At 49.4% G+C, this 20,456-nt stretch overlaps 1 long non-coding RNA gene across 2 annotated transcripts in view; it reads right to left on the bottom strand.

Annotated features, from left to right (window-relative positions):
* The window catches only part of LOC131482874 (uncharacterized), a 36,368-nt gene extending 16,476 nt beyond the window's left edge, over positions 1–19,892 (bottom strand). The window contains exons 1-4 of one of the 2 annotated variants that reach the window (XR_009247366.1): positions 19,846–19,892; positions 19,112–19,384; positions 17,657–17,827; positions 16,554–16,646 (exon numbers count right to left, since the gene is read on the bottom strand). This is a non-coding gene — a long non-coding RNA (uncharacterized LOC131482874). Of the gene's footprint in view, positions 1–16,437; positions 16,647–17,656; positions 17,828–19,111; positions 19,385–19,845 lie in introns of those variants that run through there. The other variant, XR_009247365.1, reaches the window with a different exon arrangement.
* Between the last annotated feature and the right edge of the window lie 564 nt (positions 19,893–20,456).

Here is a 20,456-nt window from a genome sequence, read left to right as displayed (position 1 = left end):
GCATGGCCTTTCCTTAAAGCGCTCAGGTGCTTCTCAGGTGCATGGAATCCCCTGCATGCGCCTGCCCAGTGAATGGCTCTTTAGTGCACAGACAGGCACGAACAGAGGGGACACGGGGCCATGGTGAGTGGGGTGGAAGCTGTAGAGGCGACATCTGCTGTACACACTAGCAAGCACAGAACCAGGGCAGGCGGCGGGCCTGGTGGGGGTTATTGCGGGCTGCTCCAACTAGGCTGCAGCTCCCACTGGTTTGCGTGAGGGCTGAGTGTGTGGTGGGTAGGATCAGGCTGGACTCCAGCACCCATTAGTTCGTGTAGAAAATAGGTCCAGAAACAATTGACCCAGCAATTGCAAACATCACCATATGCATACATAGTCACTGTCAACAGGGCCCTCCACTCCACACGGATTTATTTGGCCCAAACCTACGGCCTCTCACACATTTAACATTTACTACAATGTGCTCAGGGGCGGAAAGACCAACAATGACCCTAGAACCGCCCACCAGGCACCACTGTACTGAAGGGCTCCTGAGGCTCTGCCATGAGACCAACTGTGCCAACGCCTTTGAATGAAGTACCCCAATCAGAAAGGCGAGCCTACAGGGTGCGGGAAGAGCTCTGAGTGACACAGTCAGCAGGCACCTACTTCCTTTGGGATGCCCTGGGCCAAAGACAAGAAGTGGTGTTAGGGACACGGAGCTCGCCATGTGCTGCTCAGCAGTCTCTGCACCATGAGGATGGGGCCATCCTGAATTGTACAGATCACTGGACAGACCTAACCAGGAACATCCAAAATTAACAAAATATAAGGAAAAGCTAAAATCAGCCAGCTAGGTGGGCCAGTTCACTCTCCGGTGCCCCCCTCCCACCTCAGCAGAATCAAGTTCTATCAAACCATACAGACTTTTTGGTCTTTCATATGGGGATTCAACCATGTAACCTGCTGTAGTCACAGTAAACTGAGCAGGTTGGCACCTTAAATATTTGTGGCACTGGGCTTCCCCTTCTGTCTCTCCCGTTCAACTGGGAGAAGGGACCAAGGAGCAAATATTGTGGCATGGCAGGTAAAGCTGCCACCTGTGACAATGGCATCCCATAGACACGTTGGTTCAGGTCCTGACTGCTCTACTTCTGATCCAGCTCCCTGCTAATGGCTTGGGGAAAGCAATAGAATGTGGCCCAAGTGCTTGGGCCTCTTACATCCACGTGGGAAACTTGGATGAAGTCTCTAGCTCCTGGCTTCAACCTGGCTCAAATCTGGTCATCGTGGTCACTTGGGGAGTGAGAGTAGTTGGAAGATTCTCTCTTACTGATTTTCAAATACACCTTTTTTAAGAAAAAAATTAGAGTATTTAACAGACCCCCTGCTCTTCAACATATTTTTAGGAAGGAAGAGGAGCTTGGATGATCCACCCCAGCAGGAGGACAAGACACATGAGCCACTGTCCCAGAGACGAGCCGAGGTCAGAGGCCTGCACAGCCAGGAAGAGTCCTGTTTGGCTCCCTAGCTCTGGGCTCCATTTAGATCTGTCTCCCAGCAGGTGTGGTACAGCCAGCCTGAGGGAGCCAGTGCCTTACTCTCTGCAGACAGCACCCCGTCTGCTCTGCAAGGCTACTGAGACCATCATGTGTGCAAAGCCCAAGCCAACTGCATACAGCCCAGAGCCACAGCTGGGTCCCCCAAAACAGCTGCTGGTTGTTTTTGTTTTGTTACAAATGTTTACCTATTTATTGGAGACTTGGGAAAAAAGGCCATTCTCACCCATATGTTCATTGTTCAGATGATGCCCCACCAAGCCCAGACTGTGGCTAAGGCCAAGAGTCTGGAATTCAGCACACAGCCTCCCTGTGGGTACAGGGACCAGGACCTGGCCATCGTTACCTGCCTCCCAGACCTGCAGGAGCAGGAAGCCAGAATGGAACCAAGGGCTGGAGCGGGTACTTTGCAAGGGGATGTGAGCCTCTCAGCCACCAGGCCAAGCAGCCACACAAACCTCCGCTGCCTCTAAGAGCTTGCTCCTGACCAACACAGTGCAGGAGACAGGGAGCAGGGAGACTGGGCCTGTGTGCACCCTGACAATTGGGAGGAAGTGACCATCACGCCCATTTTTGCAGTGTGTCACTGTGTTCTAACACCTACCCATGCTCCCAGGAAGGCCATGAAAGGCCAGTGAGGCGGTGAGTTTCCAGGGGCTGCCACGGACCACATTAGATTGCAGGTGTGGGCAGGTTCCACTGGGGACTCGCTCAGCCTACTCTTGCGTGCGCACTGGCTGGGGCCCTCTGGTCTTCCTCCAGGATACACCAGTGCGCACTGGCCACGAAGCACTCTGACCGTTCTGGGGACTGCTGCAGGTCGCCCTGCCTGCCGGCCCTCCTGCTGCGGGAAAATGAAGGCGTCACCACCATCTGCAGCCCCCTCCCCGCCCCGAGCTAGCCCTGCTGACCCAGAACACCCAGCCCTCTCCTGCCTCCCCTTCCTGGGGCAAGGCCGGGGCTCTGCCTGGCACACAGTGGGTTCCCCTGGGTCAGGGCACACATAGATGTACAGCACGCACAGCTGGAAGTTGGGCTAAGCAGCAAGTTCAGGGTCTCCAGCCCAGGCACAGCTGCTCCTCCTCCCCCGGCCCCGGAGCCAGCGTCAGGGCTCCAGCGGCGCCTGCCCCAGGGAAGGCGGGCGCAGTTCCCGGGAAGCCCAGGAGGACGAAGGAGCGAGGCCTGCCCAGGGCCGGGGGCCTGTGCCCAGGCGGCCGCCACGACGTCTGCGCCCCCGGAGCAAAGGCAACCAGGGCCAGGGCCCCGCACACCCGAGAGCCGCCCGGCGAGGTCGAGGCGGCGGGACGCGGGCAAGACGGGGCCGGGCTCAGGGTGAGGAGGGTGGGCACCTGGCTGAGGCTGAGAGGGCAGAGGGCCCTGGAGTCCAGGCGAGGGAGATGGGACGCCAGGTGTGGCGCTCGCGGTCCCCAGGCGCCCAAGATACCTGTGAGTGCCGAAGTAGTCTGTCTTGGGCCCAGACTACTGCTCACTCCACGGGCCACGTGCACGATGCAAGCGGCCGTTGAGAATCCCGCAGCTGCAGAGGCCCCGCCGGCTCGGGCGGCCACTTCACAGCGCCGCGGTGGGCGGGTCCGGCGGGGGCGGGGCTTCCGCTCTCAGTTACTGGGCGAGGTTTGTCCCTCGGGTTGCCTCCCAATTCCAAAACCAGTTGGTTGCTTGAGCCAGCCAGCCAGTCTCTAAAAGGTCTTCCAGCCCCCGGGAACCGCTTCAGGTTTAACCCCTCCTGGGACTCATCCTCTCAATGGTGATAGGTTCTCAGAATGGGTCCTTCCTTGGGCACGGGCTTCTGGACTCAGGCCAACCCCAGATCATAAAAATTTGAAAACAAAACAACAGCAGCTGTTTTGGGGAACCCAGTTGCGCCTCTGGGCAGGAGGAGAGGCCCCAGGGTAGGATTCTGGAGCAGCTCTCATCAGGGGTGAGCACATCATCACTTGGCTCACCATGGAGGACTTAGGGGAGGAGTCACAAGGCAAGGGTTTGGCTCAGCTGAAGGTGTGTGTGTACTGAGAGCCCAGCCCAAGATCTGCAGTGTCAAGGGTCAGGAAACAGCAGCACAGATGAACAACCTCTGGGCCACCTAGAGACTCCGCCGAAGCCACTCTGACTCCCTGCACCAGCTGGTGTGTGGGGGCAGAGCCACACAGCAGGAGCTACTGCTCCCAGGGAACTGTCCCAGAATGCCATCAGGTGAGAGGAGGGGGTCAGGAAGTCACCCACAGAGTTTGGCGATGCTTTAAGGTCACTTTTCCTATGACTTTCCTGAACTCCTAGGATGCTCCCTGCTCAAGCTGCATCCCCGCGCAGCCCAGTCCTGTGCCGGGAAGACAGGGTCAGCACACAGAACTCGCTCCCCCTCATCCCCCAGGAATATGGAAGAGAGGATTGGGGAGCGGCTATCCAGGTGGTACCCAAGGGCTTCCTCCCCTCACTCCAGCAGCCTCCAGTCCCCCTCTTAGTTCATCCCCACTTTGCTCAGGAGGTTCTGGAAGGCCCAGGTGCATCCAGGAGCCCTGTGGACCTGAACACCTCACAGAGAAGCCCCAGGCACTGGGCCACCCTGCCCTGTCCTGAATAAATCCCTCCTGAAGCTATATGCATCCACACCTGCTGAATTCATGATGTCAGCTCACGGCCCTCAGGAGCTCCCTGTTCCCCAGACAATGCACGGGCATCTTGGAGGGGGCTCTCGGTTCTTCCCAAGGAGGGCACTGGAGAGCAGCAGGGCCCTGGGTGCCCCGGAGATTAGCGGCCACCCTCCTGTGCCCCTCAGCTCCCTGCCCCCAGCCCCCGGGAGCTATCATCCTCTTCTCAGCTTCTATAAGGTCAGCTCCGTGGATGGACCAGCCCTGGTCTTTCTATGTGATCCTTGAGCCAGGCAACAACACAACAGTTCCGCAGAGCACACGGTTCCCAGCGGCACCTGGAACCATTAGGATTTTTATTCATGAGAATCGTTCACAAAGGCTGAAGGGAACATCCTTCACCAGCTGGGTTGGCAGAGGGTTCTGGGGAGAAAAGGCTCCCCTGAGGACACCCCTGTGGGAGGCTACTGGGAAGCCCATTTTGCCCCCTGGGAGCCCCAGGGCCCACCTCCAGGACCAGCAGGATGCAACACACCCACAGGCAGAACTCCACCAGCCTCCTGCCCACACTCTGGTAGGCCTGGCTGGCTCCTGTCCGCAGCAGGGGGTAACATCCCTGGCTGCTCCCTTGGGACAGCTTCTTGCTCTGCTGCTCCCAGGGGGCAGCCTCCTTCTGCCAAGTGGCCCTCAAGGCTCCTAGAGCTCAGGGCACAGGGGGTGGCCCCAGGGCCTGGCAGGGAGCATCGGGATGGGCCTGGAGTTCTGCAGCTGCAGCTGGCCATGCTGGGCATAGTCAGGCATGCGGGCTCTGCTGCAGACTGTCAGCTCTGCCTCTTGATCGCCCTGAGGCAGTGGGAACTGGGAGGCAGGGAGGGGGTGCAGGCTGATGGGGATCTTTCTCAAATGTCTGAACATGAGATGGAGGACTCCCCACAACATCAAGGCTTACAGGGAAGAGTCCAGCCCAATCAGGGCTTTACCAGGGGATGCCCCACCTGAGAGACCAGTATGAGAGACATGGCACCATCACATTGTTGGACAAGCCCTCTTCTCCTTCGTGTTGCAGTCTCAGGTTTCCAGATGCTTGAGAGAACCCAGAAGTTCCACACAGATTACTTGAGGTTTTTCTTGGCCCACATGGGACCACCACGGTGTCTGGCATGTGGGCTTTTCCCTGGTGCCCAAGTTCAACAACCTTTTCAAGAGTGCCCCAAGCACTGAGCTCGGATAAGCTGGAGCCAATCATGTCCACACAGGTTCCCAGGCCCCTCAGGTTCTTCCCATAAAAGGGACCCTGTCATCATAGCATACGGGACTACCCCCAGGCTCCACACATCATCTTCTTTGTAATCTTTGTGTCCTTCCTCCAGGAACATTTGAGAAGTTCAAAACTGGGTGGTCCCACAAAGCAACCCAACAGCAGACCACAGCTGGTCAACTCAACGTTCGGGTTGCCACCCTGAAGCAGGTTCCCTGGTCTTCAAGGCTCTGTGTACCATGCAGTACCTGGGGCAATCGTGCACAGCTGACAGGATCTGGTTGAACCTAAACAAGGCCTCTTCCTGCTTCAGATGGCCATGAATGGGAGCTTGTCCCCTTGGATGCAAACTCCATTGACAAACTATACAGTCTGTGTTGCCTCACCTCCAGAAGCCAAACAATGTTTGGGTGGTGCATGTCCTTCATGATATCCATTTCTTTCTACAGTTGCCACAAACCAGAGGTGTACTCACACTGAAGGACTTTCCCAACCACCTCAATCCTACTTCCCAAGGGGCAAGCTAGCATTGTCTGAACAAAGCTGTGCTAGTCAATGAAACACAAGAACCTGTATTCATTTAGGATATCCACCTCCCCAGGAAAGGCTGCAAGAACTTCATCAGTGTCACACACCTAACAGCTTTATCCATAAGCACTGGCCAACTATACTCACTGTCATAACAAATGAAACAAAAGAATACCAGTAGGACTATGGGAACGAAGCATTGGCAGCCAGGATGATGGCTCCCTGGGGACTCCCCACAGTGGAGGAAGGGAACACAGCAAGCCTGGGGACACTGAAGGGTCACACAATATCACAGGTGGGGTACCTATTAGGCAAATTGCCTGGATTATGCTCATTAGCTTTGCTTTAGTGGGAAAGCTCAGGGGGTCTGCCCCTGGCCCCCAAAGCCCACACTCCTGCAGCCCAGCAACTTAACAATGACCCAGCCTCACTTCTGGGATACTGGTGACCCCACACCCTTGTTGGCCTGGGAGAAGAGCTCCAAGCTCCAGGCCCAATGCCACCAACAGACTGACCCACATCCCCACTGGACCCCAGTATTCCTTATTAACTTCCTGCCCCAAATCAGCCCAAGCTGGCTCTGAGTCCATGGGCATATCTGACTCACTAAATGCTTCCCACGGCTACAGCCATAGCCAGCTCCTACAATAGAAAACACTCTGCTATGGGGATACACACCATAGCCTGCCATTGCCACTGAGAAAACTCTCATTATGCCGTGTTCCCAAGGCCACCACCATCACTGCCTACTGTGTAGCCCACTGCAGTGAACAGAACATATACCAGCACTGCCAGAGTGTCCCCTCCCCCACATAGCCTGGGGTTACAATTTCCTCACCCCACTGCTGCATGCACAATGTCAAATGACATCAATGACAGCTGAAAAAGCTTTAGGAAGACCACATTATGAAAATGCAACAGGAAGCAAAGGCAACATAGTTTATCAAATCAATGCACCAAGATACATCTTTAGAAAGATGGCCATTTACTATTTAAAAGGTGATAGTGAAGCTGCTATGGCACAGTGGCTTAAGCTGCCACCTGCAACTCCAGAACCGTATCAGAGTACCAAGTCCTGGTTGCTCCACTTTTGATTTAGCTGCCTGTTAATACACCTGGGAAAGCAGAAGATAATGGCCCAAGTATCTGGGCCCCTGCCAACCATGCAGGAGACTCAGATGGGGTTCCAGATTCCCAACTTAGGCCTGGCCCAGTCCCAGCACTGACCATCCCCCCCAGCCATTGCAGCCATTTGGAGAATTAAAATAGCAGACAGAAGATCTCTGTCACTTTGACAAGAACTAAGGTTTTTTTTTTAAAGGGTGGTAGGAAAATGACACAAGATGCAAAAATCTCAACATAAGAGTACAAGAAGTGTGAGAGAACAAGGTAACATGATGCCTATAAAGGAATAAGTGCTCTATCAACATACCCTTAAAAATGTTTGAAATATTTGATAAAAATCCAAGTAAATGATTGTTAGTAAGCTCAATAGAACACATTAATATAGGAAATTGAGAAAAATTATGATTTATGATATGAATGAAAAATTCAGTAAAGAGACATCTTGAACAAGGTTATCTTAGGAATTAAACCACTCAGTAAGTGGAAAAAAAATTGGGCCTAGCACGGTAGCCTAGAGGCTAAAGTCCTTGCCTTGCATGTGCTGGGATCCCATACGGGTGCCAGTTCTACTCCCGGCAGCCCTGCTTCCCATCCAGCTCACTGCTTGTAGCCTGGGAAAGCAGTTGAGGACGGGCCAAAGCCTTGGGACCCTGCACCCACATGGAAGACATGGGAGAAGCTCCGGGCACCTGGTTTCACATTGGCTCAGCTCCAGCCATTGCAGCCTCTTAGGGAGTGAGTCAGCAGATGGAAGGAAGGTCTTCCTCTCTGTCTGTCCTCCTTGCTGTATATCTGACTTTCCAATAAAAATAAATCTTAAAAAGAAAAAAAAAACATAATTGAAAGCTTCAGCAACAGAATGGGCAAAGCAGAAGAAAATATATCTGAATATGATGAAATATGCCAATCAGAAAATAAGAATCTGATCCTGTCATTTTAGCAGTGGAGTATTCATTGTTGTAGTCTTCTTCTGCTGTTTTATTGGGACATTCTCCGTGTTTGCCTTTGGTTATATGTAGGTGCTATTCCTTTTCTCTGTCAACAGAACATCTTTAAGATCATTTTAGGGCTGGTCTGGAAGAGGTAAATTCTTTGAGCTTTTCTTTACTGTGGAAGAATTTTATTTTCAAAGACAAATGAAAGCTTTGCTGGGTAAGTTATTATTGGCTGACAATTTTTTTCCTTTTAGAATCTGGAATATATCATTCCACTCTCTTCTCTCACTGCTAGATGTCAGCACTAAGTCTGGTTGGGGTTCCTCTATATGTTAATTGATTTTTTTTTCATGAGTATATTTAAGGATCTCTTCCCTGTGTTCAGTTGAACAGAGTTTGATTATCATGTGTTGTGGCAAAGACTGCTTTTGGTCAATCCTATTGGGAGTTCTGTGCCCCTCCTATATTTTGTTTCCCAATTTTTTTTCTCCAAATTAGGGAAGTTTTCCTTTATTTTGTTGGATACATTTTTAAACCCAGTTTCTCTTTCTGTGCTTTCTAGAACTCCCATATATTTGAACTTTTACTAATGTTTCTTAATTCTTGAATAAATCATCAGTTATTGATATTAACCCTGGATGTAAATGGCTTAAACTCATCAATTGTCATAGATTAGTAGAATGGATCAAAACAAAACAAAAAACCCATCTATCTGTTGCCTACAGAGACACATCTCATAAAGATATGCAGAAACTAAAAGGCTGGAAAAAGATATGCCAGGCTAAGGGGAAGGAAAAATGAGTTGGTGTTGTCTATTCTTCTATCAGGTAATATAGACTTTGAAAAATAGTAAGACAGGATAGACCACAGAGCGATCAAAGGATCCATTCAGCCAGAAGAGATCACCTTACTAGCTTCTTTTTTCTTTTTAAAGATTTTGGATGATGCATGCTCATGTGCACCACTGATTAGGGTGGGGACAAGGATTAGGGAAAAGTGGATGAGATCCTTGTTTCCAATTTTCTTTTTCTTCTTTCTATATCTGGAGGGAGATGAAAGTAATGGGAGAAGCTGTATCCACTATCCTAATTGCATCAGTACCCATGGATGGGGAACGGCTACCGATGTCATCCCAAGGTCCCCAGTGTGATGCATACTCCAAGGGTTCTGTTCAGGTTCTGAAATGCTGTTGATTTCATTGAATCGGCTCAGCTCTGGCCATTGTGACCACTTGGGGAGTGAACCAATGGACAGAAGATCTTCCTCTCTGTCTCTCCTCCTCTTTGTATATCTGTCTTTCCAATAAAAATCAACCTTTTTTAAAAAAAAGAAATACAAAAGATTATAAGGGATTGTTACAAACAACTCTACATTAGGAAGCTGGAAAACTTTTGGACATACACAGCCAAAATTGAACTACCACGAATTAGAAAACCTGAACAGCTAACAGCCAATAACAAGTGCTATGACTCATTCTGTAATAAGTTCTTCCAACAAAGAAAAATCCAGGACTGGAGAGTCTCACTACAGTGTTCCACTGAGCTTTTAAGAAAGAACTAGAAATGCTTATCAAAGAGAAGAACTAGCTCCAACTCATTCTAGGTGGCCAGCAGTATCTTGGTTCAAAACTAAGCAAGGACACAACAGCACCAGCAACAAAGAAAACAGAGACCCATGTTACACATGAACTGAGATGAGGATTCTCAACAAAACACAACAGCATATCAAAGGATAATGGAATGGTAGTGACTGAGATCTATCTCAGGAATGATGAAATGTTTTAACATATGCAGATCAATAAATTTGATACATAACATTAACAGAAGTGAAGATAAAATCATAAAATCAAGGATCAGTGCAGTGCCCTCGCAGCTAAAACACACGCTGGGATCCCATATGGACACCGGTTCTAATCCCAGCGGCCCCACTTCTCATTCAGCTCTCTGCCTGTGGCCTGGGAAGGCAGACAAGGACAGCCAAAGCCTTGGGATTCTGCACCCACGTGGGAGACCCAGAAGAAGTTTGTGGCTCCTGGCTTTGGATTTGCGCAACTTCAGCCATTGCAGTCTGGGGAGTGAATCATCGGACAGAAGATCTTCCTCCTCCTTGCTGTATATCTGACTTTGCAATAAAAATAAATCTTTTTAAAAAATCATACAATCGGGCCCGGCACCGTGGCCTAGCGGCTAAAGTCCTCGCCTTGAATGTGCCGGGATCCCATATGAGCGCCGGTTCTAATCCCGGCAGCTCCACTTCCCATCCAGCTCCCTGCTTGTGGCCTGGGAAAGCAGTCGAGGACGGCCCAAAGCTTTGGGACCCTGCACCCGTGTGGGAAACCCGAAAGAAATTCCTGGTTCCCGGCTTCGGATCGGCGCACACTTGGGGAGTGAATCATCGGATGGAAGATTTTCCTCTCTGTCTCTCCTCCTCTCTGTATATCTGACTTTGTAATAAAAATAAATAAATCTTTAAAAAAAAATTATACAATCATCTCAACTGTCACCAAAACATTCCAAAAATTCAACATGTACTCATCTTGAAATTTTTAAATAAATACATAGGACCAATACTATGGACCAGTTTAGTTCAACACAACAAAAGAAGTTTACAGCAAACCCAAATTCAACATTGAATTGGGAAAACCTCTCACAGCTCTCACTAAATATAGGACTGGATGCTTTAGGCAGAACAGTCAGCAGAAGAAAAAAAAGCCTGACAAACAAATAGAAAGAAAACAAGCCAAGTGATCCCTGTTGACAGATGAAATGACTGATATTAAAGATTCCACCAAAAGATTATTATAACTGATAAATTTACTAACGATGCAGAATAAAATCAATGCACAAAAATTAGCAGTAAATTAACACAGCAGAGAGAAACTCTCAGAGAAAGAAATGATGAAGATGGATAACGTACAGAACAGCTGGGAATAAATTTATTCGAGAACATAAATGATCTGACTGTGAAAATTTCAAGCACAAGTGAAAAGACACAACCCCAAAAAAGCAGACCTACGAAATTTAAGGATAAGAATTATTGTCATTAAAATGTCCATACTACTCAAAATATTTTATACATTCAATGTAATCCTCATGAAAATATCATTGACATTTGCAGAACTAGACAATTACTACTGAAACTGACTGGGAAATACAAGATCTTGAATAGCCAAAGCAATCCTGAACAAAAAGAACAAAACTGATTCTTGATAAAAGATACAAAAATATACACTGAAGAAAGGATAGTTATTACTGTATGTGGGAAGGAAAACTGGATATCCAAAAGCAGAGAACAACCTTGATTCCTGTATCTCACCCTGCACAAACAGCATCTCAAAATGGAACCAATTCTGATAAATAATTCTGAAATCATGAAGCTACTAGAAATACCATAGACAGAAAAACTTAATATTGGTAGTCAATGTTTCCTTTTTAAAATTAAAATCCAAAGTACACATTCAACAAAAGCACAACTAACCAAACGGGATTATAGCAAACCCAGATGCTTCTGTATAACAAGCAAGCTACGATGCAAGAGTGAACAACCAATAAAGACAGCTGAGAGAATGGGACAAATGATAAAATATTAATCAAGGAAGTGATACACAAATTTGAGGAACTCAAAAAATCCAGCTAAAAAGGCAAACAATGTTAATACATTTCTCAAAAAATATAAATTATGAAAAAGTCTCAATTTCACTAGTCAAAAGGGCAGTGCAAATCAAAAACACAATGAGACATCATCTCACTCTAGTTAAATGGCTATTATCACAAATGGTGATAAAATAGAGAATCTTTGCATATTTTTGGTGGGGCTGCAAACTAGTAGTGATTAAGTGAACAGCATGAAGTTTCCCCAAACAACTGAAAGTTGAACTACCGTAAGACCCAATATCTTGCTTCTGGAAAAATTTGAAAAAAATGAAATTAATGTATTCAAGAGACACCTGCACTCCTAGATTCATCATCACAGGAACTCTTCACAATAGCCAAGATACTCTACCAACCTAGGTGTCCAATAATGGATGAATGCGTAAGGAAATGTGGCATGAGTATACAAGCAATAGTATTCACTCCTCCACCTCAAGAAAAAAGGGATAAAATCCAGACATTTACAGCCAAGCACAGGAAACAGAGGCATCATTATGTTAAATAAGTCAGACATAAAGGGACAAAGATTACACATTGCCTCTCACATGCAGAAATCTAACGAAGTTTGTCTGATCTTAGAATAAAGATGGCTAGAGGCTAGAGCAGCGATGCAAGTAAAAATAGAGACTTGGTAACAGTTACCAAAACACAGAAGAAATACATTCTCCTTTTCCACAGCCAAGTTAGGTGGGCATAACAGTTCACAATAGCATATTTTATACCATATGAAGAATTGGGAGAGAGGACCTGTAGGCTTCAAAGAGAAGTTGACAAAACAGAAATGCTGAGTGTGGCGGCTGTGGGGGGTGCCCCTGCCAGGTCGGACCCAATGCTGGGGACTCACGCCAGAGACACTGCCACAAGGCAGTGAACGAGTCCTCGGGCTCCCCCAGGACCCAAGAGAGCTCTTTCCTCAGGGGCCGAGTTTGTGCTGGGCAGAGCCAGGCTGGACTGCAACACGCATTGGTTCCAGTGGAAATCAGGACTGAAAACAGAACCAACCCAGCAATTGAAACCACCAGCTGATCGTGGTGACGGACTGTGCCGGGCCCTGTGCTTGCTAGAACATACAAGAATCTGGTCTGGAAATACCTCAAAGTTTCTTTAGAGATCTCCCCAATCAAACTGTTGGACTCAGAACCCTAGCCAGGAACAGACAGAGGACAGAGCAAGTCAATCAACCACCTCAGCTATATGTTGACAGCAAAATACTGGGCAAATGAAGACTCTATGATGGACTGTGTCAATCAATGGACGACCTCATCGAGTGAAACTGGCAGCGATTCATAACTGGAGAACTATTAAAACCATTTGAGCAAGGATCTCAGAGCATGCCCCACATGCAGGACTTTGGGGGGTGGGAAACTGGGTGGGGCTTCTCCGTCAACATCCCCCTTTACCTCAGATACATGATGGAAACAACATGGACATAATACTATTACCCACTTCCCTATACCCCCTGAACCTTTTTTTTTACTGTAATTAACTATGTAAAGATTTAAACAAAAATACAATTTAAAAAAATTTTTAAAAAAACCAGAAATGCTAATTGGTTGACTTGATCTGTTTATACCATACAGATGGGTTGAAAAACTGTCCATAAACATGTACAACAAGGATGGGTGTTTGTCACTTGACAGACCCACATGCCAAAATGAAGGAACTGGGTTCAAATCTCAGACCTGCTCTTCTGAGAGACAGCAGATGACAGATGAAGCAGCTATGTCTCTAACACCCATGTGAGAAACTCTTAATTGCAATCCAGTCTCATGATTCTACCTGTTCCAGACTCGCTGGTGAAAAAACAGCAACGTAGAAGACATATCTCTGTTTCTTTCTACCTTTCAAATAAATATAATAATCTTTAACATATACAAGTATTATGTGGTAATAAAAATTTGTCAGAATTTTAAATTTAAAAAACATTGAAGGTAAGTCAAATAGAATTATAGACCTACCAGATGGTAGGAAAAAGAAAATAAAACAAAACAAAAAACTGAAGAAACAGATAGAAAACAAAAATTTTAATAGTAGGCCACACTAAATATATATGGTCCAAATATTTCAAACTGTATCTAAGGACATTATGAAGAATGGGAAAAAAATTTTAAAAAGGTAGTCTCAAGTGTTCACAATGGAGAGTTAAATGATTTCATTTAGCTAACTCAGTTTCTTAGAACTGGCATAGCTAATATAATATAAACCAGTAATGGAGGACAGAAACATATTATGCCACAGCTCTGAAGGCCATGCTCTCTCTCAAGATGCCAAGGAACTATTTCATTTCTGAGTAACAGGTGGTAAAATAGCAAATAACCCTATCAAAGTATCCTGATTTTAAATATTCCATCATTTCCCAAATCTAGTTAGACCACGTAATTCCAAAATCCCTGTTAAGAGATCCTTAGAGTTGATAACTCAATTTACCGATCTCCATCAATGTCCTCTGCCAACAACACTCACAAAGAGGAACATTAATGTAAGTGAAAAAAAATTACTGGCCAGATCTGTTTAAACAACACTGCATTCCACTAACTCGTTGCTTCTACCCAGCTGGCCACGACTCACTTGGCAGCATGGCCAAGTGCAATGCCTGGAGCAGGCCTGAAATGATGCACTTCCCCAAGTTCCCCACAAGGCTCACATGATTTCTCTACAGACCACACTTGCTTCACTGAGTATCCAGCAAACCACAAAGTATAATGGAAAAAGCTTTGCCAGGAAACTTCAAAAAGTGCATGGGAAAATGGAATTAAAATGCAAACTTATTTTGGTGCAAAAAATAATTTTGAAATCCATGTCTAGTTTTTTCATATTTTTCATGAAACTCTTTGTATCTTTTTCATGATATTTTTCACAAACTCTTTGAAGACCCTTCTATGTATACATTTCAAAGTATCTTGCACCAAAATAAATTCATTTTTAAAGATTTATTTGAAAGGTAGAGTGATGAGAGAGAGAGAAACCTTCCATCTGTGATCCAATTCCCAAATAGCCACGATTCATCCAGGTCTCCCCTATGAGTGGCAGGAATTCAAGTGCTTGGGCCATCATCCTCACCTTTCCCAGGCACATTAGCAGGGCACAACAGCTAGATCCGAAGTGAAACAGCCAACACCCAAACCAGCCGTCCAACAGGGGGTGTTGGCCTCGCAGGCAGGAGCTTAACCCACTGTGCCATAAACTCATCTTTTAATTCTACTTTTCCACAAAGTAACCAAAATAGGAAATACCTAGAAATTCACTTACAGAAATTATTTACAATACCAATACAAAGAAAAACACTCATAATAGATAGAAATGAATATCTCAATCAAGCAATCATGTATGAGATCCTTTGATGAGAAGAAAATATCAATTCTCAAATTTACCTAACGATTCAAACCAAAGAATCATTCAAAACCAAAATTGCTATATGACAACTTCCTGGTACTCTTCATCCCACTCCCTAAACCCCAGCGGAGCCTTCCCTGGTTCCCCGTCCCCACAGCTCCCACACCCCTTTCTCTAGGCCCCTCTCAGCCTGGCACAGGCCCCAGGGACAGCTCACTGCTCCCTTGCAGGAGGCACTGCAGACCCAGGAGGCTGATGGCCAAAGAGGGAGGGAGGGACCCTGGACCCCCCCAGAATCCTGGAGCTGTGACTCCATGCACATCACTTCAGCACTTGGTCACCTGAGCAAAACACAGAGCGAGAAACAGGCCCTGGCCAGTGCTCACCGGGGGCATTAAATGGGAGCAGCAGGTGCAGAGAGCACCTGCCGGGTCCACATGGTATGCTGGGGCTCAACTCCTCACTTCCCTGGTTCTTTCTCTGGAGGGTTTCAGCTACTGTGGTTAGGAGAATGACCAGAAAATCTCCCACAACTCCTTCTCAGGGCTGGAACCAGATGTGAGGAGTGACTCCAACAAACATCAGCCACCAAGACTGATAAGGCCACCACCACTTTAGACTCCACACCATTTTAAATTCAGTCCTCTATAACTTTGTAACCCTGTTCCCACCAATCTGCTGTAACATCATGGCACCATATCTGACGGCCCTATATGACAACTTCTGTGGCCCCTCCCCTAGTACCCACCTACCACCGTATCTACCAATCCCCTGTGTCACTGACGGTCCTATCTACCAATCCCTCATGGTCTCCCCACCAGGTTCCCAATGTCTGCCCCCTGGCCACAGAGGCACACTCCAGCCTGCCTCTGTGGGTTCTCTTGGTTCTTGGCTCTTCCTGCTCTCTGCTTTCCTGCTGGCCTCCTTCGGAGGGTCCTCCTGTCATTATGGCAGGAGACCACCCTCTCTCCTTCTCCGTCTTCCATCTTCTCTCCCTTACCACAGGCATTTTCCTCTGCCCTGCTTCCTCTCTCTTCCTCATAGTCCCCACTCCCGATGGGATCAAGATTTCCAAAGTGACTCGCTGCATCTGATGAAAACCCTATCACCAGAGAGGTCCATCTTGTGCACCCTCCACACGTGGTCTCCACCTTACCCATGCGTGGGGGCAGGGACCTGATGCTGACTTTTCAGGCTCTCTGCTATTCTGGGAGGAAGCTGCTGGTCCTGCCTGGTGAAAACGCATGAACATTGTCCCAGAAGCTCACTCAGAAATGACGCCCCTCAGCACCCGCCCCCCCATGTCAGTCTCCAGGCAGAGGCCTGGTATGTGGCAAGCATTTGTTGATAAGTCTTCTCAGGCAGCGACATGGGTGGGCTGGTTCTGGATATCTGAAGACCAGCGAGGGCAAGAGGGTGCCTCCAACTCCCCCAACAACCCAGCAGAAGAACATGTTCCCTAGGAACTGTCCACTTCAATATTCTTCAGAGAGCCCTAAAAATACTCCTGAGATTCCCAAGTTCTTCCTAGCTGCAGGGCATGGTTAAGCAAACTGCATTCCTATCAGCAAATGAAATACCATGTAGTCACTTCAAATGGCGTAGGTCCCAAGTTGATGTAGTACAGGTGATGATGTAGTACTCATCTCAGAATGCATCCAAAGTAACTGCATCTGTTGCCAATAAAGAAATAAATGAATAAATAAATAAATATTTAAAAAATCTAATGGGGCAGTGTTGTGGTACAGCAAGTGAAGTCATCACCTGCCATGCTGGCATCCCATATGGACATTAGATCAAGTACCAGCTGCTCTGCTTCTGAGCCAGCCTCCTCCTAGTGTACCTGAAAAGACAATGGGCAACAGTCCAGGTGTTTGTGCCTGTCACCCCAAGGGGAGACCAGGATAGAATTCCTGTCCCATGACTTCAGCCTGGCCCAGACCTAATTGTTGCAGACATTTGAGGAATACACCAGCAGATGGAAGATCTCTGTCTGACTCACCAATGATCTTTCAACTAGATGAGAAATCTCTCAAAAAAAACAGAGGAGGAAAACAAATTTATATTGCGATAACCAAAATGCTGCACTGGGGGTTGGTGCAATGGCACAGAAGGTTAAGCCATCGCCTGCAGCATTAGCATCCATATGGACACTGGTTTGAGACCCAGCTGTTTCATTGCCAGCCCAGAAAGCAGTGCAGGATGGCCCAAGTCTCCTACCACTGAGCGGGAATCCCGGCTAAGGCTCCTTCCTCATACTTCTCCCTGGTATCCTGGCCATTGCAGTCATCTGAGGAGTGAATGAGCAGATGCAAGACTTCTGTCTCTTCTGTTCTCTGTGTAATTCTGATTTTCAAATAGATAAATAAAATCTTTTTTCCACAATGCTGCATGAATTGCTCCTTATGATAGAATGATATGCCTTGCTCAGTTTATACTTTTCTCTATTTACTATGCTTTCTGGAGCTACATATGGAACTTCCACCTGCAGAGAAGCTGTTTGTCATTTACAAGAAAACAAGCAGTAAGTAAAGAAAGGGAATCAAGAGCTCAAAGGGAGCTGCAGAGCCAGGGCAAGGCGGCCTGGCAGCAGTAGTGCAGCGGTGGCTGAGGCACTGGAAGAACCCTGGGCACCAGCCCTGGCCCCACAGCCCTGAAACACAGCTTCCTCTGCCTCCATCACCTACGCAGCTCACAGAGGTCACACCCACTCATCTCACACGGGGAGCTCTGCTCGCAGCTGTTTTCTGCTCTGTCTTCCCATGGAGCCTCCTGGCCCTTCCTCTCCAACAGCGTTGGCTTTTCCAGGTCCAGTTCAGACCACTTCTCTGACTTGAGACTGACATCGCACTTCCTCTATAAGGCACAAGAGAGGGTTATTAATTCAGTGGGGCAGAATCGCTGAACACCTATTGCAGGACAGTCACTGCGTGGTGGGACAGGGAGGTCCCCACCCTCCTGGAGTGGTTGACCCAGAAGCTGCCGCCCAGAGCAGGGGTCCAGGGAACCCCACAGGGCGGGAAAAAGGCTCTCGGCTCTGCCCTGGTGACAGCTTCCTCCACCAAGACTTCGGATCCATGTTGTACCACCAGGATCAGCACCAATTGCCTGAGTCTGCACCAATGCCCAGGCTAAGGCACCACAGGGCACTGTGTGTCCCCCGTGTGCAGATGAGGGGTGTGGCACTCAGGGGACCCTGGGTCACAGAGCTGGTCCTCAGCTAAGCCAGGGCCACATCCAGAGACCTGGGCCCCAGCAGGGAGTGACCTCCCCCAGCCTTCACCTCCAGCAGGAAGGGTTCTTGAGTCCCAGGCCAGCAGTCAAGCCTGTGTGCGATCATTGTGACAGAGGCCGAATGGGTGGGGGTCACAGAAGGCACAAGAACACGGGGCGGCGGGGGGGAACAGAGGTGAAACCTGACACGGTGCATGAAGGATGGACAGGGCGCAGGCTGAGACACCTGCAAGTCAGCCAGCTGTCCAAGGCAGGCCCCATGGGAGGAAGACCTGGTGTCTCCAGGACAGGGAAGCCACCAGGGTGGGAAGGCGGGAGCTGCAGCAGCCGGGAGCCTAGGGGAGCACACTGGGAAAGGCCTTTGGGGTCCAACCTGGAAGTCTGTGCCTGCTCCCCTAAAGCACTGGACAGCCATGGCAAGCTGCAGAGCAGTGGAGGGTCGGGGCAAAGGGCTGAGAGGTCAGGCAGCTGTGGCTGCAGAGCTCAGACAGGGAGGAATCTGGGTGCTTTATGTACCGGGCCCTGTTGGATCTGCGGGTTCCTGGGGAAAAAATTATCACAGTGACTTCTCTGCTCACTTCTAATAACAAAACACTGGCAGGAATATGTGTGCACAGGTAACAAGTGCACATGCCCACACACACACACAACTGGCATCTGCCCACACACAAGCAGATGCACACAAACTCTCAAGTGCTGTGAAACTTTTTGAAACTCACAGGTAGATACTTCCAAACGAAAACGCTCATCGTTGGTGCCAACAGTGTAGTTCCCACTCCAGAGGTCTGGGTGGGCCCAGGATCCCATATTTTTAGAACAGTCAAGGTGAGGACCTAGCCACAAGTCCCTGGGGCACACTGGGTCCAAGGCAGACCCCACACAAGGCCACCCACATATCCCACACGCCTTTACTCCTGACTCCAGGAACACTGCGGTCACTGCTGGACAGGACACCGAGTCCACTCTGCTGGGTTTGGTGCCACCTGGCAGCAGCCATGGATCTTTGCGTCTGTTTGTCATGACAGAGGGGTCGACCTCATATATTCTTCTAGAAGGCCCGAACTGCCATCGTGGGGCTCAGAGTGCCACTCCTAAGGCCCTTGGGGCCCTCAAGGTCCTGACCGTGGACGTTGGCCATGAGGGACATGCACTCTGCCAGCGCATCCCCACCTGCTGGCTGCGGGAAAATGAAGGCGTCACAACCATCTGTCCCCCGAGCTAGCCCTGCCTCCCCTTCCTGGGGCAAGGCCGGGGCTCTGCCTGGCACACAGTGGGTTCCCCTGGGTCAGGGCACACATAGATATACAGCACGCACAGCTGGAAGTTGGGCTAAGCAGCAAGTTCAGGGTCTCCAGCCCAGGCACAGCTGCTCCTCCTCCCCCCGGCCCCGGAGCCAGCGTCCTGGCTCCAGCGGCGCCTGCCCCAGGTGGGCGCAGTTCCCGGGAAGCCCAGGAGGACGAAGGAGCGAGGCCTGCCAGGGGCCGGGGGCCTGTGCCCAGGCGGCCGCCACGACGTCTGCGCCCCCGGAGCAAAGGCAACCAGGGCCAGGGCCCCGCACACCCGAGAGCCGCCCGGCGAGGTCGAGGCGGCGGGACCCGGGCAAGACGGGGCCGGGCTCAGGGTGAGGAGGGTGGGCACCTGGCTGAGGCTGAGAGGGCAGAGGGCCCTGGAGTCCAGGCCAGGGACGCCGGGGTGTGGCGTTCGCGGTCCCCAAGGCGCCCAGGATACCTGTGAGCCGCCGACTGCGCGGAGCGGGGTTCACTGCTCAGCCCCAGCTCCGATTTCAACAGGCAGACGGTTGACGAGGTCGGTTAACGGCCGCTAGGAGACGGGGCGGGGCTTCGGTCGGAGGCGGAGCTTCCGCTCGGGGCGGTGTCCGTGGGCGGGGCTTCCGCTCTCTGCTCCTGGCCGAGCTGTTTTCTGAAAAAGGTCCCTCCACTTGATTGCATTCATTTACCCCTTTCTGTATTCATTCTGTTAAACCCGAGTGGGCATGGGCCAGGGGCCCCTCACTCCCGGACGAACGGAGCCCTCCGGCAGACACGAGACAGGAGACCAAGAGATGTAATCACGCATGAGGCAAGGTTTATTTCACACGGGCTTGTGGACGCTCCAGCGCGTTTTAGCCGGGAGTCGCGCCGAGTCGCTCAAGCTGGGACTTTTTATAGGATATGGGAAGCAGGAAGCGGGGTTATAGAAGTAGATGCATAGTTACAGGGATCTCATTGGCACCTTTAAGTTACACAAGG

The sequence above is a fragment of the Ochotona princeps genome, chromosome 21 (genome assembly GCF_030435755.1).
Source record: "Ochotona princeps isolate mOchPri1 chromosome 21, mOchPri1.hap1, whole genome shotgun sequence".
In the NCBI taxonomy this organism is placed as follows: Eukaryota; Metazoa; Chordata; class Mammalia; order Lagomorpha; family Ochotonidae; genus Ochotona; species Ochotona princeps.
Note: the sequence above shows the minus strand (reverse complement) of the source record. Positions and strands in the feature narration are given on the sequence as shown.